This window comes from Dioscorea cayenensis, chromosome 20, assembly GCF_009730915.1.
Source record: "Dioscorea cayenensis subsp. rotundata cultivar TDr96_F1 chromosome 20, TDr96_F1_v2_PseudoChromosome.rev07_lg8_w22 25.fasta, whole genome shotgun sequence".
NCBI lineage: Eukaryota > Viridiplantae > Streptophyta > Magnoliopsida > Dioscoreales > Dioscoreaceae > Dioscorea > Dioscorea cayenensis.
In genome coordinates this window covers 22472864-22499596 of record NC_052490.1, presented here as the reverse complement: position 1 = coordinate 22499596, position 26733 = coordinate 22472864, and the positions used below count along the sequence as shown (strand labels likewise).

The 26733-nt window shown below is 35.0% G+C and overlaps 1 non-coding gene across 1 annotated transcript; it reads right to left on the bottom strand.

The window, feature by feature from the left end:
* Positions 1–10573: 10573 nt before the first annotated feature.
* Positions 10574–10680, bottom strand: LOC120251975. Its single transcript, XR_005533535.1, has one exon. It is a non-coding gene; the product is annotated as a small nucleolar RNA R71 (small nucleolar RNA).
* Between the last annotated feature and the right edge of the window lie 16053 nt (positions 10681–26733).

Here is a 26733-nt window from a genome sequence, read left to right as displayed (position 1 = left end):
TAATTTTAATCAGAATACTAATCCTAAAGTTTTTCTTTTTTATGAATGCCTAATATTTTTTAATGAAAACACAAATCCTATATTTTATTTTTGCAATGGCAATTATTTTTGAATCAAAACCCAAATCCTATGTTTATTTTTCGTAATGTGTCCTATCTTTCAATCAAAACCCTAATCCTATGTTTTTCTTTTTGTAATGTCTCCTATTTTTAATAAAAAAATCCTAATCAAAATATTTTCTTTTTGAATTCCTCCTATTTTTGAATAAAAAACATAATCAAATATTTTTCTTTAGGGAATGTCTTCAATTTTTGAAGCAAAACAATAATCGTATGTTTTCTTTTTGCAATGTCTTATTTTTTTATTCAAAACACTAATCCTAAGTTTTTTTTAATGCCTCTTATTTTTTAATCAAAACCCTAGTCTTGTGATTTCTTTTGTGAATGTCTACTATTTTTGAATCAAAACAATAATCCTATGTTTTCTTTTCGTAATGTCTCATATTTTTCAATCAAACCCTAATCCTATGTTTTCTTTATGGAATGGCTCCCGTCATTCTAACCTTAGTCCTGTGTCGTGTGTTAAATGTCTACTATTTTGTTTAATCAAAACCCTAAAGCATATATATCTTTCCGAAATTGCTCCTATATTTGGTTTTAATCAAATACTATACGTCCTAAATTTTCTTTATGAGCACGTCTATGTATTTTGAATCAATACCCTAATCATATGTTTTCTAGATATGCTCCTGCTGAGTCAAAACCCTAACCTATGTTTTCATATAGTGAGCGTCTACCATATTTCATTCATAGCAAACCATAATCCCATGTTTCTCTTTTCAGACATGCCTACTATATTTAACTAAAAATAATCATATATTTCTTTTCATTGTCACACAATTTAGATTTCAATCAAAATTCTAATTGTATTATTTTTTCCCAAAATGTCTCTTCTAGTTTTAAATCAAAACCCAAATCTTATGTTATCATTACAAAATGTCTCTTATTTTTTGGTTTTGAATCAAAATGTTAAACTTTTTTCGGTTTTGAATCAAAGCACTAATGTTTTGTTTTCTTTTGGGAATGTCTATAATTTTCTAATTGAAACAATAATACTATGTTTTTTTTCGGAATGTCTCTTATCTATCAATCAAAACCCTAATTCAATTTTTTTCTTTACAAAATGTCTCATATTTTTTAATCAAGACAATAATGTTATGTTTTCTCTTTTCAATGTCTATTATTTCAAAAACCATAATACAATCTTTTCTTTGTTTAATGTCTACTATTTTTAAATCAAAACATTAATCACATGTTTTGTTATAGTAATGTCTGCTATATTTCAATCAAAACCCTAATCTTATATTTTCTCTTAAAAATCACTCCTATTTTTGAATTAGGACTTTTATAGAAAAACTAGAGACATTCTGAAAATAAAAGAAAGGATTATGTTTTTGTTTAAACTATAGCAGACATACGGAAAACAAAAGAAAGGATTAGGTTTTTGATTGAAAACTGAAAAATAGAACACATTCCGAATAGAAAAACATAGGATTAATGTTTTGATTAAAAAATAGCTGACAATCTGAAAACAAAACCTAGGATTAGAATTTAAATTCAAATATATCAGATATTTTGAAAAGAAAATATAGGATTATGGTTTTGATTAAAAATAGAAGACATTATTATAAAAAAAACATAGGATTAGGATTTTGAATTAATAATAAGAGACATTACAATAAGAAAACATAGGATTAGGGTATTGATTGAAAAATATGAGATAGATTGAAAAATATGAGACATTTGGAAAAGAAAACATAGGATTAGGGTGTTGATTAAGAAATTGGAGGAATTCCAAAAAGAAAATCGAAGGATTAGGATTATCATTAAAAAAATATGAGACATTACAAACAAAAAAAAACAAATGATTATTCTTTTGACTCATATATAAAAGCCACTCCCATAACAAAACATAAGATTATTGTTTTGATTAAAACTAGGAGTCATTCCCAAAAGAAAAAAAAAATTCTTAGGATTATTGTTTTTATTAAAATATATGAGACATTATGAAAAAACATAAGATTATTACTTGATTCAAAAATAGTAGGCATTCAAAAAAGAAAACATTAGATTATGGTTTTGATTCAAAAATATGAGGCATTTCGAAAAGAAACCATAGGATCAGGATTTTTATTCAAAAATAGGATCCATTATGAAAAGAAATCAAAGGATAAATCTTTTGATTAAAAATTATCATAGACTCCCAAAACAAAAGGTAGGATTAGGGTTTTGATTCAAAACTGAAACGTAGGACACATTCCAAAAAGAAAAACATAGGATTAAAAATAGGTAGCATTAAAAAAAACTTAAAAAACCCTAATCTATGTTTCTTATATTAATGTCTCCTATTTTTCATTCCGAAATAATAAGAACATTTTCATAATGTATTCTATTTAGTACTAATCCTAATAGAAGGCATTCTTATTGGGGACATCTTTTATACAAATATAGTATTTTTTATTCAAATATAGTAGGATTCGGAAAACAAAACATAGGATTAGTGTTTTAATTGAAAAATAGGAAAAATTACTATAAGAAAACATAGGATTAGGGTTTTGATTAAAAATTAATAAATAGTAGATATTAAGAAAAGAAAACATAGGAACCTGATTTGTTTGAAAAATAGGAGACATTCCAAAAAGAAAACATAGAATTAGGGTTTTGATTGAAAAATAGGAGACATAACTATAAGAAAACATAGGATTAGTGTTTTGATTAAAAAATAGGAGACATTACTATAAGAAAGCATAGAATTATGGTTTTGAATGAAAAATGGGAGACACTACTATACGAAAAAATAGGAATAGGGCCTTGATTCAAAAATATTTCACATTCTGAAAAGAAAAGGTATGATTAGGGTATCGATTGAAAAATATGGGGCATTTCGAAAAGACAAAATTGGATTAGGGTTTTGATTAAAAATTATAAAATAGGGGACATTTTCTACAAAAAACATAGGATCATGGTTTTGATTGAAAAATAGGAGGCATTCTAAAAGGCAAACATAGGATTAGGGTTTTGATTAAAATATAGTAGGCATTTTGAAATGAAAACATAGGATTAGGGTTTTGATTGAATAATAGGAGACATTACTATAAGGAAACATAGGATTAGGGATTTGGTTAAAAACTAGTAGCCATTCCAAAAAGAACACATAGGATTAGAGTTTTGATTGAAAAATAGGTGACATTAAGATAGTAGGATTAGGGTTTTGATTAAAAATTTGCAGTCATTCCCAAAACAAAAGATAAGATTAGGATTTTGATTTACAAAACTTAGACATTTAGACACAGGATTAGAGGTTTTCATTTCCACTAAAAATACGAATACTGAAAAGAGAAAAAGGGTGTTTTTGACTGATATAGACATTCTGAGGGTTAGTATTGGTATGCAGCGATACCAAAGAAACATAGGATTATGGTTTTGATTGAAATATAGTACCAATTACTAAAAGAAAACATGGGATTAGGGTTTCATTTAAAAATATGAGCCATTATGAATATGAAAAGCATTTGAGATTATACTCAAAAGGCCATTATGAATAATAAAACATAAGATTAGAGTTTTGATTAAAAAATAGGAGGCATTCAAAACTTAGGATTAGGGCTTTGATTAAAAAATATGAGACACTAAGAAATGAAAATATAGGATTCTGGTTTTGTATGCAAAATAGGAGACAATCTGAAAAGAAAACATAGTATTAGGGTTTTTATTCAAATAAAGTAGGCATTCCAAAAAATATAGGATTTGGGGTTTGATTGAAAAATAGGACACATTATTATAAGAAAACATGGGATTAGGATTTAGATTAAAAACCAAAATGTAGCGGATATTTCCAAAAGAAAACATAGGATTAGGGTTTTAACTGAAATATATGAGGCTTTCCAAAAAGAAAACGTAGGACTAGGGTTTTGATACAAAACTGAAAAATAGGAGACATTTAGGTTTGATTAAAAAATAGTAGACATTCCCAGAGGAAAGTATAGGATTAGAATTTTAATTCAAAATTGGAGCCACTCCAAAAAGAAAAAACAAATGATTGTGGTTTTGTTTAAAAAATATAAGAATTTTTAAAAGAAAACATAGAATTATTGTTTTGATTCAAAAATAGCAGACATTCACAAAAGAAAACATAAGATTAGTGTTTTGATTTAAAAATAGGTGGCATTTTGATAAATATAATAGGTATTCCGAAAAGAAAACATAGGATTAGGATTTTTATTGAAAAATATGATACATTACTATAAGAAAACATAGGATTAGAGTTTTGATTGAAAAATTAGAGATATTACAATAAGAAAACATAGGATTATTGTTTTGAATGAAAAATAGGAGACATTACTATAACAAAACATAGGATTTGGGTTTTAATTAAAAAATAGTAGACATTCCAAAAACAAAACATAGTATTATAGTTTTTATTAAACAAAAGGGCATTGCGAAAATAAAACTTAGGATTAGGGTTTTGATTCAAAAATAGTAGACATTCTGAAAAAAAAAAATAGGATTAGAATTTCGGTTAAAAATATGAGACATTTTGAAAAAAAAACACATGATTATGGTTTTGATTGAAAGGTATGAGGCATTCTGAAAAGAAAACTTAAGATTTGGGTTTTGATTCAGAATAGGGGACATTCCTGCTAGAAAGAATAGGATTAGGGTTTTGATTGAAAAATATAAGACATTACGAAAAGAAAACATAGGATTATTGTGTTCATTCGGAAACAGCAGGCATTCCCAAAAGAAACATAAGATTAGGGTTTTGTTTAAAAATAGAAGGCATTAGAAAAACATTAGGATTAGGGTTTTGTTTTAAAAATATGAGACTTTACAAAAATGAAAAATATACGATTATTATTTTGATTAAAAAATAGAAGACATTCCCGAAAGAATACATAAGATTAGGGCTTTGATTATAAAATAGGAGGCATCCGAAAAAAATAAACACATGATTAGGATTTTGATTCAAAAATAGTAGACATTCCCAAAAGTAACATAGGATTAGGGTTTTGATTGAAAAATATGAGACATTAGTATAATAAAACATAGGATTAGGGTTTTGATTAAAAAATAGGTTGCATTCCAAAAAAGACTTAGTATTAGGGCTTCGATTAAAAAATAAGAGACATCTCGAAAATAAAACATAGGATTAGGGTTTTCAATAAAAAATAGTAGACATTCCGAAAAAAAAACTTAGGATCATAGTTTTTATTTAAAAATTGGAAACATTACTATAAGAAAACCAAGTATTAGGGTTTTGATAAAAAACCAAAACGTAGTGGACATTCACAAAAGAAAACATAGGATTAGAGTTTTGGTTAAGAAAAAACAGATATTTTGAAAAGAAAACATTGTGTTAGGGTTTTTATTGAATGATACGAGACATTGAGAAAAGAAAACATAGGATTATTGTTTTGATTGAAAAATTTCTTACATTCCAAAAAGAAAACATGCGTTAGGGTTAAGGAGTGCCTACTATTTTTGAATCAAAACCCTAATCAGAATGTGGCCTATTTTTCAATGAAAACCCTAATCCTATTTTTTCTTTTCAGAATGTCTCCTATTTTTTTATTCAAATATAGTAGGTCTTACGAACAGAAAACATAGTATTATTGTTTTGGTTAAAAAATAGGAGACATTCAAAAATAGAAAATATTCCCAAAAGAAAACATCAGATTAGGGTTTTAATTGAAAAATAAGAGTAATTCTGAAAAGAAAACATGGGATTAGGATTTTTATTCCAAAGAAGGAGGCATTACGACTTAAAACCATAGGATTAGGTTTTTAATTCAAATATAGCAGGCATTCCAAAAAGAAAACCTAGGATTAGGGTTTTGATTGAAAAATATGAGACATTACTATAAAAAATCATACGAATAGGGTTTTGATTAATAAATAGGAGACATCACTAAAAGAAAGCATAGGATGCCCGATTCTAGCACTATTAGAATTCCAAAGAATCAACACAGGCGTGCGGAAATTACCCACTCCCATGTGGATGCCCGATTCCAGCCCTATTTAAGCTGCGATTTAGCCCAATTTCAGTATCCTTCTTTCCATCTTTTCTCTATCTTTTGAAAGGTTGACGGCTAGGGTTTAGAAGGGCTTTGGCAAGACTTTTGGAGTGGTTCTACAACTTTGACACCACGTTTGTCTTAGAAGATAGTTACTAGGGGAGCTTTCATCGGCACCGATCCAGCGAGGTGTGCTCTAGGATTGACAAGGGGACCTTTTGAGAGGACAAGTCTACTCCACAAGACCATTGACACGAATACGGAGGGGGTTTTCTTATGGATTACATGTTTTTACTTTCGATTTCATTATTGATTGTATCTTGCTCCATGAAGAGTTAAACCCCCTAGTCGGTACTTGGAATTATAAACCCAAGGATGTTATTATTTCATTGCCCTTTTATTATGCTTTTTTTTAATTGATGTCTTTAATTGAGTTCCAATCTTCAATAATTTTGAATGATTTCTTCCTTAGAGTAACACTAGGGTTGAGAGTCCATCTTGGTAGCCTTTGTGGATGAGTGACACACCATGAGGGTTAGACAATGCTAGATTTGAGAGGGTTAAGAGGGTGAGTCTAGAGATAGCAAAGCGTCCCTTTCCCCTCTGGTGTGATTTATCCTACCTCCATGTTCCTAGAGTTCTTTGCAGTCACAATAGAGTGAAGTGCTAAGAGAGGAACTCTGCTGGGGCTTAGTTGAGCGAGCAATAGAGTGAAGCATTGAAGTAATCCTTAGTATCTGGGCTTAATTGTGTCTAAGGGTCTTTCGGCTAGACCAAAGGGTTAGATCTATATATAGGAATAGGGTCTATCACTTGGAATCAATAGAACATTTTGCAACAATACACAATTTGAGGTATAGAGGCTGAGCGATTTCTCTGCAGGTATGTGAGGTATTATTTCATTGCCTTTCCTCTCATTTTATCATGCTTCTCTTTCTTATTTATTTTAGTTCTTTTCACATCAATTTTATTCACACTATCATTGATTCATCTTCATCATAGTTAAATAGTAATCTTGGTGTTTCTGATCACTGTTCCTTGTAGATACGAAACCCCACTCACCATGGAATTTATTACTTTAACAAACCCGTGCACTTGCGGATCACACGCAAGGGGCGTTGTCAAGTTTTTGGCGCAATTGGCAGTGAATAGGCATTTTCAAAACACTTTGCACTTTGCTATTTTAGCTATTTATCAATTGTTCTATTTCACACATTCTTATACTCCCATCATTATGATTTGTTTACTTTTGTCTTGTCTTACTTTTTCCTGAAAGGAGTTTAAATGATGATTGATCTTCTCATTACTCTATGTTCTCGAGTTGAAGCTCTCAGGGAAAAAGTTGATTGAATTATTATTTCACAATAATAGAGCATTCCATGTTTCAACACATATCATACAATTGAAAAGGGCTACATAAATCTCTTGTGGAATAGTGATGGACAGTACTGGGAAGCACCTCAAGAGGAATTTCAAAAGGGTGAGATACTTGGAGAGGATGCACTTCAGTTGCAAAAAGTATTAGCTAAATTTATTGAGGCATCCGATGTCCATTTCCAAAATATTAAGACCACACTAAGATGTCATGAAGCCTGCTTCAAAATCCTTGAGAATCAATTTGGTGGGATACTTGACACACTTTCCAAGGAACAAAAAGTATTTGAACAAGCAGTTCAAGTTCATTATAGAGATGATGTGGTAGTGAACGACAATGAAGAAGTGGTATGGAACGAGTATGATGTTGTCAAGATCACGGGAATGCAGGAAGAACCTTTCTTTAAATTTAAGGATTGTTTGAATGGACAGTGTGTTTGTGAGCAAGAAATGATGCAACTAGGTTTGGCGAAGACAGATTGCTTTTAAGTTGAAATGGAAGAAGAAGTAAATCATAATATAGTGGAACAAGCACCCCTCTTTGCGATTAATCAACTCATAAATTGCAAGAAAGAGATTTTAGTTTTGGAAGAAAATGTGCGTAGGAGATTGAAGCCATCCAATAACCCACCCATGCTAAGCTTGGACAATTCCCAACCTAAATTGTTTCCTTGGAGGCCAAAGGTAAGATGATTGGACTCTCCAACAAATATTTCACCCCAGTAAGTAGATTTTTGGTTCAAAGGAAGTAGCTTTGCAATGTCTAGTCAGGAGGAACATACTCTTTTTAAGCCTCCATAAGGTAAGGAAGAGGTACTTCAAGCTTAGTGACATTAACAAGCGCTTCTTGGGAGACAACCCAAGCATTTATTGCTTTTCTAGGTCTTAGTTTAGCTATACATGAATTAGAGCTTGAGTGTTGGTGTTTTGATTCTTATATGCCATTGTTGTGGTTTTCTTGTCGATTATTGATGTTATTGTGTGCTTAATTGTGTGTGGTGAAGTTTCTTGGTCGTTTGAGCATGTTCTTCGTGATTCTCTAGTTAATTTTGCATTGTAGAGGTACGCTCTGAGTATGTATAGACGTTCATAAATTGTTAGCAGAGTCTGCACATTTTTCTAAGTATTCCAGAGGAAACACAGGGCCATGTGGAAATTCCACACTGGCGTGTGGTTTCGTTCGGAGCTCATCCCGAGAAAACACATGTTGTGTGTCTACCCCTGTGAACGACCTTGTGACGGTCACACGCCGGTATAGAATTTCCACACGGGCGTGTGTTTCTCTGCAGAGGTTTAGAGCTCGATCCCAAGAAGACACAGGGGCGTGTGTCTGTCCCTGTGGATGACCCTATACAATACACAGTGCATGGGCAATTTCCACATGCCTAGTGCGTACTTGGGTATTTGTGAACTAGTAGAGGACTTTCCATAAGACCGTCGACATGACCATCGAGGGGGTTTCTCTATGGATTCATTGCTTTTACATTTTATTTCTTTGATTGTACTTAGCTCCATGGAGAGCTAAACCCCTAGTGCGTACTTGGGTATTTGTGAACCTTAGGATGTATTTGTTTCATTGAATCTCTTTATTATGCTTTCAATTAATTGATGTTTGTTGTGAGTTCCAACTTTGAATGCTTGTTTGTATGAACATTTCCCCTAGAGTGACACTAGGGTTAAGAGTTCTTGTTGGTAACCTTGTGAGTGAGTGACACACCATGAGCGTTAGACAAAGCTAGGTCGGAGAGGGTTGAGAGGATGAGTCGAGAGGTACAGGAGTGTCCCCTTTCCCCTCTGACGTGATAAATTCTACCTCCTTTCCTTGAGTTCTTTGAGGCTATAATAGAGTGAATGGTCTAAGGGATGAACTTTCGCTGGGGCTTAGTTGCGCGTGCAATGGAGTGAAGCGTTGAGGTGATCTTAGTATCTAGGGCTTAATTGTGATTAGGGACCTTCCACCTGCACCAAAGGGTTAGGTCTATATTTAAGAAGAGATTTATCACTTGGAATCCGTAGAGCTCATTGCAATTCTATTCGAGTGCGAGGTTGAGAGGTTATCTAATCTCTCCTCCGGGACATGTATAGAGTTAGGCATAGTTGACCTTAGATTTGGGATTATGTATTCAAGGATTTCCATGACTCACCATTGCATTGATTAGGGAGCATAATAGAGGGTTCTTGCACTTGAAACGATTGTCCTAGGTGGAACATTATCCGAGTACCCCATCTTTATAAATTGCCTTACCTCCTCCTTTACTCGTGCTCTCTTACTTGTTGTTTTTACTTTTGAGAATTGAATCATTTTCACACTTATCACTACTGATGTTTCATATAGCTAAGAAGCGGATTAATTGTTTTTATGCCCTATTCCCTATGGATTCGATACCCGCTCATTCGAGATTATTACTTCGACAAACCCGTACACTTGCGTGATATACGCAAGGGGACGTTGTCAAGTTTTTGGCGCCATTGCCGGGGAATAGGCATTTAGAGATACATTGCACTTTGTTTTCTTAGCTATTTCACCATACATTCTATTTCATATCTTCTTCTTCTATCATTGTTCTGATTTCTTTTTCTTATTTTTTGGATGCAGCTCCAGGTTATGACCCGAGGGAATCCCTCAATATTGATTGAAGGTGATCCTGAGCTTGAATGTACACTTAGAAGAAAAAGGAAAGAGCCTGTTCAAGAACAGTCTAATTTAGCTGATTTGGAAGTGGAAGGATCTGAAAACATGGCAGAACAAAACGAGCACCAGTGGACATTATCTGATTATGCAAGACCTTCAGTGTTGGGGACACAATCGAGCATTGTGCGTCCCCTGATTGTAGCTCAGAACTTTGAGTTGAAGCCGGCATTCATTCACATGTTATAGCAATCCGCACAGTTCAACGTTTTGGCTGATGAGGATCCAAACAGTCATATAGAGAGTTTTCTCGAGGTGTGTGATATGCTGAAGATAAACAGAGTGACGGATGATGCCATCAAGTTGAGAGCCTTCCCATTTTCCATAAAGGGAGAGCGAAGCAGTGGCTACACTCATTACCTAGAGCATCGATTACCACATGGGAGGAGATGCTAGAAGCTTTTCTTGCAAGTTATTTCCCTCCCGAAAAATCTACAAAGCTTAGGAATGAGATCTCATCCTTTGTTCAGTTGGAATTAGATTCTCTATTTGAGACATGGGAAAGGTTCAAGGAACTCCTGAGAAAGTGCCCGCAACATGGATTTTCGGAGTGGATGATTGTTCAGACCTTTTACAACGGTTTGAATCCGAGTACAAGGCAACTCTTGGATGCGACAGCAGGAGGTACCTTAGATAGCAAGACCCCAGATGAGGTCCGTCAGTTAATTGAAGAAATGGGGCTAAACAGCTACCAATAGAATGCTAGAGAGAAGAAAAAGGTGGCCGGTCTCCATGAAATAGATGCGGTAACTTCATTGGCGGCTCAAGTGGAAACTTTGAGTAAGAAGTTAGATCTTCTAACTTCAAATAGAGTGGCGGTCATGATTAATTGCACCGGGTCTAGTGGAGGACATGCTCCCTCTGATTGCCCGATCTCTATCGGTGATGTTTCTTCGGTGGAGAATGTCGATTTTGTAGGTAATGGCATGAGACCTCAAGGAACCCATAGTAATACCTACAATTCGGGTTGGAAGAATCATCCCAATTTCTCATGGAGCAATCAGGGTCCACAAACGGCCATGGGGCCACCGGGTTTCCAACAACAATAACAAGCACCTCAGGTGGAAAACAGAGTCTCAGGTTTGGAAACCCGAATGAATGACTTAGAGAAGCACTGGACTAGATTTATGCAATCTGCAAATACAAGGTTTGAATCAGTTAAGGCTACACTTCGTAATCATACCGCCTCTTTGCATAACCTTGAAAATCAGGTGGGTCAAATTGCGAAGTCTCTTTCTGAAAGGCCACATGGAAGCTTGCCGAGCAATACAGAGACCAACCCTAGTGAGCATGTGAAGGCGATCACTTTGAGAAGTGGTCGTGAGCTTGAAGGTATGCTTCCGAGTGAGAAGGCAAAAGAACACACACCTGAGGTTATAGAGGTGGAAGAGGGAACAAGCAAAGAGAAAGAGGTGGCACCCGCACCTTTCAATTGAAGAATCCCTTATCCCTCTAGATTGAAGAATGACCAAGGGGATGAACAGAACAAGAAGTTCCTGAGTTTATTCAAGCAACTCCACATCAATATTCCTTTTGTTGAGGCATTAGCCTGAATGCCTAAGTATGTGAAGTTCTTGAAAGACTTGTTGACTAACAAGAGGAAATTGGAGGAAAGTGCTTCAGTGATTTTAGATGCTTCATGCTCGGCGGTATTGCAAAAGAACATGCCGAACAAGAAGAGGGACCAGGGAAGCTTCATCATTCCGTGTAATATTGGCAATCTAGGCGAGGAAATGGCATTGGCGGACTTAGGGGCCAGTATCAATGTTATGCCATACACCTTCTTTCAAAAGCTAGGCTTGGGCGAGCCTAGGCCTACTCATATGACTTTGAAACTAGAGGACCAAATAGTACGACATCCGAGAGGCATCATTGAAGACGTGCTTGTCAAGGTGGACAAGTATATTTTTCCGGTTGACTTTGTAGTGCTAGACGTTGATGAGGATGCGGATGTACCCTTGATACTTAGGAGACCGTTCTTGTGGACTTCCACGGCATTGATTGATATGGACGGTGGAGAGCTAACTTTGAGTGTTGGAGATGACAAGCTGACATACCACCTTGCTGATGCCATGTGGCATTCTCTTGATTTCGATGATACTTTATACTTTCTAGACACTCATCGATGAGATTGTTGATGAATACATGCAGAAAATGTTCAATCCGGACCCATACGAGGGCTTGTTCGACCAAGAGCAGGATTATGAAGAAGTAATGATGCTTGGTGCAATGGAAGAAGTACCATCTACCCCGGGGATCTTTAAGAAGGTGCTCTAGAAAATGAAGAGGGCTAGGAGACGCCAAGTCTGTTGGAGATGTACGTGAACCGAAGAAGTTGGATGAATCATTGTTAGGTGGCCCGAAGCCTGATAATTCACCTGCTACCCTCAAGAGACTTTGCACATCATGCTTTCAAGCCATGGGTAAGAGGGAAACTTTCATTCTTGAACCCTCGTGAGGTAGGACAAGGTACGTCAAGCTTAGTGTCGTTAAACAAGCGCTTCTTGGGAGGCAACCCAAGTGTTTACTATTTTCTTATCTTCTAGTTTATTTTGTTTGCATAAATAAATTGTTAAGTGTTGGTGTCTTGATTTTTAGATGCTTGTGCTAAGATTTTCTTGTGAACTCTGAATATTCATCGCGTGTTTTCATGTGGAATTGCCGAAGTTATGTCGTTTAAGCTTTATTCCATGTGTTTTTTTCACTGGTAATACACGCATACTAAGGCAGGCTCTGAGTGTGTAAACATGTTCAGAAACTTTCTGTAGAGCCTGCATGTTTTTCTAAGGCATCCAGTGAAAATGCACGGTCGTGTGGAAATTTCCGCATGGGCGTGTGAATTCCTGCAGAGTTGAGCGAAATATCCCGAGAGCACACAGGGACGTTGACTCGCCCCTATGGGCGACATTGTGAACCACACACGGGCGTGGGTAATTTCCACACGCCCGTGAGAAATGCAGCAGAGGAGTTCTCTCCATCCCGAGAAAACACAGGGGCGTGTGGCTGCCCCTCTGAGTTGGGCATGTGAATGTCCACGCCCGTGCGGAATTTCTGCACGGGCGTGTAGAACACTTGGCAATTTTCTCGAATGTTCAGGGAAGCCACAGGGGCATGCGGCTGCCCCTATGGGTCGGGCGCACGGGCGTGGGTATTTTCTGCACGACCATGCGAGAGTAGTCAAAGTCGAAGGAGTGTTTTCCGGAGAGCTCACAGGGGCGTGTGTACGCCCCTGTGGCTCTCTCGTAATTAGGCACATGGGCGTCGGTAATTTCCGCACGCCCGTGTAGATGCACAGAACGACAAGGGGCGCGATTTCTTTTTAAAGAAGAATAGTTTCTCTCCTTCTTCACGTCTTCTAGTCATCTGAAAACAATCTCACATCATTTTCCGACTTTATAGCGGCAATTTGGTGGGATTTGTGCTATGTTTTCCGGCCGGTTCTTGATTTTCTCCTCCCATTTCGTCGGTAAGCCCTATTTATGATTTTCTTCGCAAATTCATGGTTTCCATTGTTGATTTTAGAGAAAAATGCTTCGTTTATCCAATTAAAAAGATTAGTTGTGTTTTAGAACGAAGAAGAGGTAATTTCACGGTGTATTTTTGGAGTTTTAAGGTGCGGCCGTGCGGCTTTCACGCCCCATGGATCCACAAGGGTGTGTGGAAATTCCAGACGACCGTGCGGATTTCTGCAGCGTTAGTTTATCAACTTGTTTGATCGATTTCGTTTCAAATTTTGCAGATTATGGCACCTCAATCTAAGAAGCAAGCTAATAAGAGGCCGCGTGAGTCATCCTCTGAGCCTGAGGGCATCAGTTTCATGATCCCAGAGCATCAGATTCGCTATCAGCGCCTGTCTAGACTCCAGTTCAGACAAACTCGATTCTGGGACACGAGTATACTGAGAGATCTATAGCAGGGAGATGAGCTCACTGATGAAGTCGAGGATCTCGTTTCAATAGGTGGTTGGAGGCAGTTATTGACAATTAGAGAGTCAGCCATCCGAGAATTAGCACTAGAGGTGCTATCATCATTCGAGTTTGATAGATCTTACGCGAACTTCGACAGTTTGGGTACCATTCAGTTTAGAGCACTTGGACACCACCATAGCTTGAGCGTCACCTCGGGCTCGCTCTACTTAGCTTGTATGAGGAGGCATTCACGCACACCGAGGAGTACACTCGCCATTCTGACCGACTACCCCTGGAGCCTTGACCCCCGAGAGAGCTTCAGAGTACTATGTGGTCGGGGTCAGACGAGCCGGGGGTGTCCAAGGGTACGTGCCTTTCCCGACCGCATACTGATATTTACATGCCATCATGAGTAGGTCGGTGAATGGTCGTGGTGATAGCACTGGTGTTCTGAGTCGGCAGAGCTTCTATACTAGTACTCGATGGTGCAGTGCGTACCAATTCACTTAGGACACATCATGGCAAAGTACATCAGACATCAGGGGCATTATGCTAGACTGGGAGATATCTTCTCGGGCCCCTACATTACGAGATTAGTGCTGAGCATGGGTCTCTTGGCTTCGATTCATGGGGCTTGAAAGACAAGTATACCTACCCCCCTGAGTTTAGAGATACTAAGATTGATGGGCATGGTCCGCAAAGTTTAGATAGGGGTTTATACTTTGGTACTACCAGCTCTAGAGGTAGCTGAGGATGAGGATGACCATGTTAAGGCTTCCCAGCCTGCCCCCGAGCCTCAGCCAGCACCTATGGAGACCGAGGCACCTCTGACGGCAGAGGACGCAACCCCCGTGCATATGTTTTCACCATCTCGAGCCCATGATCGCTTTGAGAGACTCGAGAATGCGGTGGGAGTGATACGGGCAGAGGTGGCTGAGGCTCGAGCAAAGATTGTCGAGATTAGGGTTACGTAGGTCACTCATTACATAGAGTTCATGGCACATTTCGACGTATTACAACAGATTTTAGAGCGAGACGTCGCCTCATCATTTGTCTTCCGTCCGAGGAATCCTCATGCTCCCTCGGCACCTCCAGCATCCCCATCACCTATTCTCGCACCACAGGATCCACCATGTACGTCTTCACCAGCAGTAACACCAGAGCGTGAGGGCGACACCGATACTTGACTTGACTTTATTTTACCTTTATGCAGTTTATTTTTAGACTTGTTCACTCAGAAAGAATTCTCCTTTTGAGTTTATTTTCATTTTGCATCTCGAGTTGTATTCCTTGCTTTATCTTTTATATACTCTGGTTGATTGTCTTTATTGAGCTTCACTGAACCCCTCGTGTATGCGGGCAGATGGTCTTGTCATCTTGGGAATTGAGACTTTGTCATGGGTACGGCCAAGGTGCTTCGGCACTTGCTCGTGTGAGCTTCACAACCCGTCGGAACATTACTCCCAATGACTTAGCTCCATCAAACGTGACACTAGGAGTCAGGGGAGTATTGTTTTGATTTCTTCTACCACATATATTCTTCATTAATATATATATTTTTTTAGTGAGCTTGAATATGTACATTGGGGATAATGTACAAATTAAGTGTGTGTGGGGGAGTTTCATAGTGCACACATCCTTTTTATTGTTCTTGATTGATATACATGATCACATAGCCAATGGCGGTTCACCTTAGTTACAATGATTATATTCTTGAGTTTAGGAGAAATTTTAACATTGAATGTTTTCATGCTCTAGTTCTTGCTTGAATTTCTAGGAATTTTTACCCGATTTACACTCAGTGCACTACTCACTCTTTAAACTCTATTGGAAACTCATGTTCGATGTTAAAGGGACTAGTTATAGTTGTGTCTTGTGTTAAATTCTGAAAAAAAATTTTAAAAAAAGATGGAGAAAAGAAAAGAAAGAACAAAATAGTTTTATTGTTTAGTTGTGCTTGTTGTGTGGAAAGGAGCTACCACCTATGAAGTATGAAGCTACTCTCATAAGTCGGATACTAGATATGCCCTAATGAGAGAAAGAGCTATCTCATAGGATGAGTGAAAGCTACCACTCTGGTAGAAAAAGCTACCACCTCGAAAAGTATGAAAGTCACCTTAGCGGCCGCTTTGGAAAGGGCTACCTTAGAGGATGTGTGAAGCTACTACCATCTTTGAAATTGTTGTCACTTTTCTAGATAAATAAGTCCATTGTACTTAGAACTTTGAGGAGTATACCTTGGGTTGTTTTGAGTGAGTTCACACACGTACACGATTTTGGGTTTGTTGTCCTTTTTGATTTAAGTTTTTAGCTAGAGCTTTGTTTTTTTGTATTTAATGTTGAAATTTCCCTTACTTGTAGAATGCTCTCTCTGTACACTTTGGTGAACCTAAGGCCAAGCACTTCCAATATTTCCTTCATCTATGCACAGAATGTTTAATTTTTGCTTGAGGACAAGCAAAAGCTTAAGTGTGGGGGAGTTTGATAAGTGCTTGTGTGATATTAATGCGAAGCATTTTTTTCTTATGCTGAGCATTACTCTTCTCGGGTTTTTTACACTAATATGTGTGCTTTTATGTTACTTTTGTGCAGGTAAGGTTGTGAGGCCGAGTATGAAGGAAAGAAGCCAATGTGGATCATAATGCACCCATTTTGGAGGAAATCTTGCTAAGGTTCAAACGCGAAGACATAGGTCGGGTGCGAGATGCTAGCGTGTGTGCCAACCTCCTCGTATTTGAGTTAGCACAACCATTTGGAGGGGCACAAGGGCAGTCACATAGAGAGCTAAAGTACTGTAGCTGCACTGTTCACAGCCGGCCGAGAAAACAGGAATTTAGAGAATCCACATGGCCGTGTGGAAATTCCACATGGGCGTGTGAAAAATCTACAGGCCCGCGTGGTCACCCGATTCCAGCCCTATTTACAGCCGATTCAGCCCTGATTTCAGCATTCTTTTCTCCATTTTTTCCCCAACTTGAGAGAGGGTTTCGGCTAGGGTTTTGAGAGGTATTGGATAAGGTTTTGTAGAGGTTCTACGGCTTCGACATCGTCATTCCTGAGGAAGAAGATTGGTATGAGAGCTTCCGTTGAGGCGTATCCTATACCGGACGAGGGAATCCTTGGACAACAAGTAGACAACTTTCCACAATACCATCGAGGGGGTTTCCATTTGCATTCATTGCTTTTACATTCTATTTCTTTGATTGTACTTAGCTCCATGGAGAGCTAAACTCCTAGTGGGTACTTGGGTATTTGTGAACCCTATGATGTATTTGTTTCATTGAATTTCTTTATTATGCTTTCAATTAATTGATGTTTGTTGTGAGTTCCAACCTTGAATGCTTGTTTGTATGAACATTTCCCCTAGAGTGACACTAGGGTTGAGAGTTCTTGTTGGTAACCTTGTCAGTGAGTGATACACCATGAGCGTTAGACAAAGCTAGGTTGGAGAGGGTTGAGAGGGTGAGTCGGGAGGTACAGGAGCGTCTCTTTTCCTCTCCGACGTGATAAATTCTACCTCCATTCCTCGAGTTCTTTGCGCCCATTATAGAGTGAATGGTCTAAGGGATGAACTTCCGTTGGGGCTTAGTTTCATGTGCAACGAAGTGAAGGGTTGAGGTGATCTTAATATGTAGGGCTTAATTGTGGTTAGGGACCTTCCACCTGGATCAAAGAATTAGGTCTATATTTAGGAAGAGATTTATCACTTGGAATCCCTAGAGCTCATTGCAATTCTATTCGAGTGCGAGGTTGAGAGGTTATCTAATCTCTCCTCCGGGACATGTATAGAGTTAGACATAGTTGACCTTAGATTTGGGATTATGTATTCAAGGATTTCCACGACTCACCATTGCATTGATTAGGAAGCATAATAGAGGGTTCTTGTATTTGAAGCGATTGTCCTAGGCGGAGAATTATCCGAGTACCCCATATTTATTGATTGCCTTACCTGCTCCTTTACCCATGCTCTCTTACTTGTTGTGTTTTTACTTTTGAGAATTGAATCATTTTCACACTTATCACTACTGATCTTTCACATAGCTAGGAAGCGGATTAAGTGTTTTTATGCCCTATTCCCTGTGGATTCGATACCCGCTCATCCGGGATTATTACTTCGACAAACCCGTGTACTTGCGGGATATATGCAAGGGGACCTTGTCAAAGAGCTACCCTCTCGAAAGTGTGAAAGCCATCTTAGCGGCCGCTTTGGATAGGGCTACTTTAGAGGATGTGTGAAGCTACTACTATCTCTTTGTTTAGTTGTGTTTTGTAGATGAATAAGTACCTTATACTTAGTACTTTAAGTAGTATACTTTGGGTTTACTTGAGTGATTTTGCACCCACTTACACGATTTCGGATTTGTCATCCTTTTTTATTTGAGTTTTTAGCTAGGCCATTGATTTTTTCATATTTAGTGTTGAAATTTTTCTTACTTGTAGAATGCTTCCCTTACATGCTTTGGTGAACCTAAGGCCAAGCACTTTCAATTTTTTCTTCTTCTATATTTCAATGTTTTATTTTTGTTTGAGGACAAGCAAAAGCTTAAGTGTGGGAAGTTTTATAAGTGCTTATGTGTTAAGAATGCGAAGTATTCTTTCATTACGATGGGCATTACTTTTATTAGATTTCAGCGCTAATACATGTGTATTTGTGTTACTCTCGTTCATGTAGAGTTGTGAAGTCAAATATGAAATCTTGGAATGAACAAATGCGAAGACACAAGTTGTGCTCGAAGATACGTGAATATGTGCCAACCTCCATGCATTCAAGCAATTATAATGATTTGGAGGGGCACAAAGGCAGTCATACTTGCGTATTCCAACTTGTGCAATGATAGCAAGATCTTCACCAATGAGGCCTTTTATTGAAGAAACGACATAATTTACGGCATAGACATGTGCCTGTTTATATTGCCTCGATAAAAGTGTGAATTTGGAAGTTTTTTGGCGGAATACTCTAGCAGGTACTATTGCGTATCATTGTAGCAATTTACTGTAGCATTTATTGTTCACAGCCCGCAGAAATCGAATTCCAGAGAATCCACAAGGGCGTGGGGAAATTACTGATGCCTGTGTGGATGCCTAATTCCAGCCTTATTTAAGCCACGATTTAGCCCGATTTCAGCATCCTACTTTCCGTCTTTTCTCCATCTTTTGATAGGCTGGTGGCTAGGGTTTAGAGGGCTTTGGCAAGGCTTTTGTAGTGGTTCTATAGCTTCGACACCACTTTTCTCTTGGAAGATAGTTATTGGGAGAGCTTTCATCGGCACCGATCCGGCGAGGTGTGCCCCAGGCTTGACAAGGGGACCTTTTTAGAGGACGAGACTACTCCACAAGACCATCGACACGACCACCAAGGGGGTTTTCTTATGGATGACATGTTTTTACTTTCGATTTCATTACTGATTGCATCTTGCTCGATGGAAAGCTAAACCCCCTAATGTGTACTATGACTTGTAAACCCTAGGATATTATTGTTTCATTGACCTTTTATTATGCTTTTCTTAATTAATGTCTTTAGTTGAGTTCTAATCTTGAATACATTTTGAATGATTTCTCCCTTAGAGTGACACTAGGATTGAGAGTCCACCTTGGTAGCCTTTGTGGATGAGTGACACACCATGAGGGTTAAATAATGCCAGATTGCAGAGGGTTGAGAGGGTGAGTCGAGATGTAGCGGAGCGTACCTTTTTCCTCTGGTGTTATTTATCCTTCCTCAATGTTGCTAGAGTTCTTTGCGGTCACAATAGAGTGAAGTGGTAAGAGAGGAACTCCGCTGGGGCCTAGTTGCGCGAGCAATAGAGTGAAGCGTTAAAGTAATCCTTAGTATCTTGGGCTTAATTGTGACTAGGGGTCTTTCTTCTGGACCAAAGGGTTAGATCTATATATAAGAATAGGGTATATCACTTGGAATCCGTAGAGCTTCTTACAATTGTACACAGTGTGAGTTGTTGAGACTGAGCGATTTCTCCACCGAGGCATAGTGTAAAGTTAGTCACGATTGATATTAGGTTTGGGACCGTGTATTTTAGGATCTCCATGACTCATTAAACATCAGTTAGGAGACATAATAGTTGGTCTTGCACTTGAAACAAGAGTCCTAGGGGGAGTAATGTTCGAGTGCCCCACTTTCTATCAATTGCCTTTCCTCTCATTTTATCGTGCCTCCCTTTCTTATTTCTTTTAGTTCTTTTCACATCAATTTTATTCGCACTATCATTGATTCATCTTCATCATAGTTAACTAGCAATCTTGGTGTTTCTGATCACTATTCCCTATGGATACGATACCCCACTCACCTGGGAATTTAATAGTTTGACAAACCACTGCACTTGCCGGTAACACGCAAGGTGCGTTGTCAAGAGTTCTGATTGAAAAATATGAGACATTCCGAAAAGAAAACATACGGTAAGGATTTTGATTCAGATTCTAAAAATAGAAGACATTAAGAAAAGAAATCATTGGATTAGAGCGTTGATTCAAAAATAGGAGAACTTACAAATAGAAAACATTGGATTAGGCTTTCGATTAAAAAATGGGAGACATTCCTAAAAGAAAATATAGAATTAGGGTTATTATTGAAAAATAAAAAAAGAGAGACATTCTGAAAGTAAGACATATGATTGGAGTTTCGATTCAAAACCAAAAAATAGAAGGCATTACAAAAGGAAAATATAAAATTAGGGTTTTGGTTCAAAAATAGCAAATATTCAGAATAGGAAACATAGGATCAGAGTTTTGATTAAAAACCGAAAAAAAAGTAAACATTCCGAAAAGGAAAAAAATATTATTAGCATTTTAATTCAAAACCAAAAAATATGAGACATTTCAAAAAGAAAATATAGGATTAGTGTTTTGTTTCATAACTTGAAAACATCCTGAGATGAAATAATTTGAGTACGTTTTTAATTGAAAACCAAAATTTAGGTGACATTCCTAAAAGAAAACGTAGGATTGGGGTCTTAGTTGAGAAATAGGAGACACATCAGAAAAAAAAAAATTGGATTAGGGCTTAGATTAAAAATAGGTGACATTCAAAAAGAACAGCAAAGGATTAAAGTTTTCATTGAAAACTAAAAAAAATAGGAGACATTCCAAAAAGAAAATATAGGATTAGGTTGGCATTCAAACATAGGAGACATTCTGATTAGAAAACATAGGATTAGCATTTTGATTATAAAATAGGAGACATTCGAAAAATAAAACATAAGATTAGGGTTTTGATCGAAAACTGATTAAGAGGAGACATTTCAAAAAAAAACATAGAATTAGTGTTTTAATTGAAAAATAAGAGACATTGCGAAAATTAAACATAGAATTAGTGATTGAAAAATAAGAGACGTTGCAAAAAGAAAACATAGGATGAAAAAATGGGGGACATTTGCAAAAGAAAACAAAGGATTAGATTTTTTATTCAAAAACAACAGACATTCTCAAAAGAAAATATAGTATTAGGGTTTTGATTTAAAAATAGCAGACCTTCCGAAATATAGTATTGGGGTTTTGATTTAAATATAGTATTAGGATTAAATGTTTTATTCAAAAATAGAATCCATTGCCAATAAAAAACATAGGATTGGGGTTATGATTTAAAATAGGAGACATTACTATAAGAAAACATATGATTATTGTTTTGATTCAAAAATAGTAGTCATTCCAGAAAAACAAGCAAAGGATTAGGGTTCTTATTGAAAAATATGAGACGTATCGAAAAGAAAATATGGGATTAATTTTTTTATGTAAAGAAAACATAGGTTAGGTTTTTTATTTTAAAATAGCAGGTATTGTGAAAAGAAAGCAAATGATTTGGTTTTTTATTCCAAAATTGGAGCCATTTCTAATAGAAAATATAGGATTAGTGTTTTGAGTGTAAAATAGGAGACATTATTTTAAGAAAACATAGGATTATTCTACATTAAGAAAAAAAACATAGGATAAGGGTTTTGATTAAAAAATAGGAAACATTACTATAAGAAAACGTAGGACAAGTTTTTTGAATCAAAATAGTAGACATTCCCAAAAGAAAAAAAAAGAAGATTAGGGTTTTGATTATAAAATAGGAGGCATTCCAAAAACAAACTTAGTGTTAGGCTTTTGATTAAAAAAATAAGAGACATTTTGAAAAGATAACATAAGGTTATTGTTTTGATTCTAAAATAGTAGACATTCCCATAAGAAAATATAATATTATGTTTTTGATTCAAAATGAGGAGGCAATCTGAGAAGAAATAATAGGATTATCTTTTTGATTGAAAAACAAAATTTAGGTGACATTCCAAAAAGAAAACATAGGATTAGGGTTTTAGTTGAATATAGGAGACATGTCAAAAAGAAAACATAGGCTTAGAGTTTTGATTAAAAATATGAGACATTAAGAACAAAAAAACATAGGAATCTTTTTTTGAATAAAAGATAGCATACATTCCAGAGATTAGGGTTTTGATTTCAAAATAGGAGGCAATGGAAAATAAACTTGGATTAGGGTTTTGACTAAAAAATATGAGACATTACGAAAAAAAAATATAGAATTGTTGTTTTGATTAAATAATAGAAGACATAAGCAAATGAAAAATAAGATTAGGGTTTTTGTTTAAAAATATGAGGCATTCCAAACGGAAATATAGGATTAGGATTTTTATTCAAAAATAGGAGCCACTATGAAGAGAAAATATAGAATTAGGGTTTTGTTTGAGAAAATGTGACATTTCGAAAATTAAACATAGGATTGAGATGTTGAATGAAAAATACTAGACATTACTATAAAAAAAATAGGATTAGGGTTTTAATTTAACAAAGAAAAATAGGGAAAAATATAGGATTAGTGTTTTGATTCAAAAGTAATTGATATTTCAAAAAGAAAACATAAGATTAGGGTTTTGATCAAAAAATAAGAGGCATTCTTAAAAGAAAACATAAGATTATCATTTTTTATTAAAAAATAGCAGACAAGTCCAAAAGAAAAGATAAGATTCTAGTTTTGATTGAAAGATAGGATTAGTAATGTTTTCTTTTGGAAATGTCTCTAAAAATATGAAACATTTCAAAAACAAAACATTTGATTTGGATTAGGGTTTTTATTGAAAAATAGGTTACATTACTATAAGAAATCATAAGATTATGGGTTTGATTTAAAAATAGTAGACATTCCAAAAAAAACATGGGATTATGGTTATGGTTGAAAAATATGAGATATTTACAAAAGAAAACATAGGATTATAGTTTTGAATGAAAAATAGGAGACATTATTATAAGAAAACATGGGATTAGGGTTTTGAAAGAAAAATAAGATACATTAATATAGGAAAACATAGGATTTGGGTTTGAATTAAACATAGAAGATATTCAGAAAAGAAAAGAAAGGATTAGGCTTTTAATTGTAAAATATGAGACATGTCAAAAAAAAACATAGGATTAGTGTGTTGATTGAAAAAATAGGAGACATTACAGCAAGAAAACATAAGATTATGATTTTGATTAAAAAATAGTAGACATTCCCAAAAGAATAGAAAGGATTAGGGTTCTGATTGAACAAATAGGATTTGGGTTTTGATTCAAAAATATGAGACATTACTATAAGAAAACATAGGATTTGGGTTTTGATTCAAAAATAACAAACATTCTTTAAAAAAAAGAAAGGATTATATTTTGATTGAAAAATAGAAGACATTACCAAAACAAATCATAGGTTAGGGCTTTGATTCAAAACTAATAAATAGGATACGTTAAGAAAAAAAAACATAGGATTTTGTTTTTGATTGAAAGATAGGAGACTTTCCAAAAAAAAAACATAGGATTAGAGATTTCAATGAAAAATATGAGACATTCTGAAAAAAAATAAACAATAATTGTTTTGATTCAAAAGTATCTGACATTTCAAAAAGAAAAACATTTGATTAGGATTTTCTAAAAATAGCATGCCTTCCCAAAATAAAACATAGGATTAGGCCATTTTTAAAATTAAAACCTACTAGTAATAAAACCTATTACTTTTGTTTTTTCGAATGTCTCATTTAATCAAAGCCCAAATCATATTTTTGTTTTGAATGAGCCCCACTTTCTTAATCAAAAACATTTGATCTCGATGTTTTCATTCGATTGCCTCCTCTTTTTTGATTTTGGTAACATCTTCTATTTTATCGCTTTGAATCGAAATGGCAAAACATTCCCAAAGATAAATATAAGATTAGGGGTTTTAATTTAAAAATATGGATCTATTCCAAAAGAAAATATAGGACTAGAGTTATGATTGAAAATATGAGACGCTACCAAAAGAAAACAAAGGATTATTATAAGAGACATTCTCAAAAGAAAACAAAAGATTAGTGTTTTTATTATACGAGAGAGATAACTATAAAAACTTACGATTAGGGTTTTGAATGATAAATGCACATTATGTAAAAAGAACAAAGGATATGGGTTTTTGATTCCATAGGACCCATTTAAAAACTATCATTTCATAAAGACTCAATATTTCGAAACAAAACATATTATTAGGGTTTTCAATCCTATGTTTTTGAATTAAAAACCTATGATTGTTTTGGAATGCAAAAACAAAACATAGGATTATGGTTTTGATTCAAAAATAGTAGACATTTGTAAAACCCTACTAAAAAATGTTTTCGGAATGTTTCATCAATAAAAACAGACATATCTAACAAAGAAACAGATTGCATAATCAGAATCTGCAAAACGCTGATTGAAAACCATTAGACGTTAACGTCAGAAACATAGGATTAGGATATTTGAATAAAAATATGAGGCATTACTAAAAAAACTTAAGATTAGTGTTTTGATTGAAAAATATAAGACATTCCAAAAATAAAACATAGTATTATGAATTTTAATCAAAAATAGTAGACATTCCAAAAAGAAAAAGTAGGATGAGGATTTTGATTGAAAAATAAGAGACATTGCAATAAGGAAACAAGGCATTTAGGTTTAAATTCAAAACCAAATAAAAGTGGATGTTTCCAATAGGAAACATAGGTTTATGATTTTGATTAAAAAATAATAGACATCTGAAAAAGAAACCACAATATCAAGGTTTTATTTAAAAAATAGCAGACATTCTAAAAGAAAAAGAAGCGATTGAGTGACCAAATGAGTGCATCCGAAAAGGACACAAATGATTAGGGGATTATAGTTTTGATTCAAACAATAAAATAACGGATATGAGAAAACATAGTGATTAGGGTTTTGGATTGAAAGATAGGAGCCATTACAGTAAACATAGGATTAGTCATTAAAAATGTTAGCATTGTGAGAAGAAAAGATAGGATTAGGGTTATTGAATGTCTGCTATTTTTGAATCAAAACCTTAATAGGAATGTATCCCTAATTTTCAATATCCTAATCCCATGTTTTTCTTTCCGAATATCTCTGATTTTCAATCAAAAGCCCCAGCATATGTTGTTTTTGGAATGTCTTCTATTTTTCAATCAAAAACTCTAATCCTATAGTTTTCTTTGAAATGTCTCATATATTTTTAGTCAAAAAACCAAATCATATGTTTTGAAAAATATGAGACATTTCCAAAAGAAAACATTACTAATCATGTCTCTCAATCAAAACCCGAATCTTATGTTTTCGTTTCAAAATGTCCTATATATTTCAATATAAACCCTAATTATTTCTTTTTCTTCCTCGGAATGTTCCATATTTGAAACAAAACCCTAATCCCATGTTTTTCTTTGTAGCAATGTCTCATAATTTTCGATTAAAACCCTCTATCTTGATGTTTTTCTTTTGGGAATATCTCGTATTTTATAATTATAATACGTATGTTTTCGTATTGTTTTCACATTTTTGATCAAAACATTCATCCTATGTTTTCTTTTCGAAATGCATCCTATTTTCAATCAAAACCGTAACCTTATGTTTTCTTTTTGGAATGTCTCTTATTTTTTAATCAAATCCCTAATCCTATGTTCTTTTTATGGAAATGAACCTTTTTTTTTTTTGTTTTTAATCAAAATCCAAATTGTATGTTTTCTTATTATATTATCTCCTGTTTTTCAATTAAAATCATAATTCTATGTTTTCTTTTCGAAATGTCTCTTATTTTTTAATCAAAACCCATATCCTATAATTTTGATTTAAAAGTTTAGGACATTATGAAATGAAAAAATAAGATTAGCGTTTTGATTAACAAATATAAGACAAAATGAGACATTATAGAAACAATAGTGGAAATTCTCCAATTGAATATCAGACATTCAAAAATAGGAGGCATTCCGAAATGAAAATATATGTTAGGATTTTGATTCAAAACTGATAAATAAAAGATATTAACAAAAGAACACATATTTGTCAAGTTTTGTTTGCAAATTATGATACACTCTAGAAAGAAAACATAGGAACATAGTTAGGATTCAAATATAGTAGGCATTCCAGAAAGAAAACATAGTTTAGGGTTTTGATTCCAAACTGATAAATTAGAGATATTAACAAAAGAAAACATATTTTTCATGTTTTGTTTGCAAATTATGTTACATTCTAGAAAGAAAACATAGGACTATGGTTAGGATTCAAATAGAGTAGGCATTCTGATAAGAAAACATAGGATTAGGGTTTTGATTGGAAAATAATGGACATTACTATAAGAAAACATAAGAATTATGTTTTGATTAAAAAATGGTAGACATTATGAAAAGAAAATATAGGATTAGGGTTTCGATTGAAATGTAAAA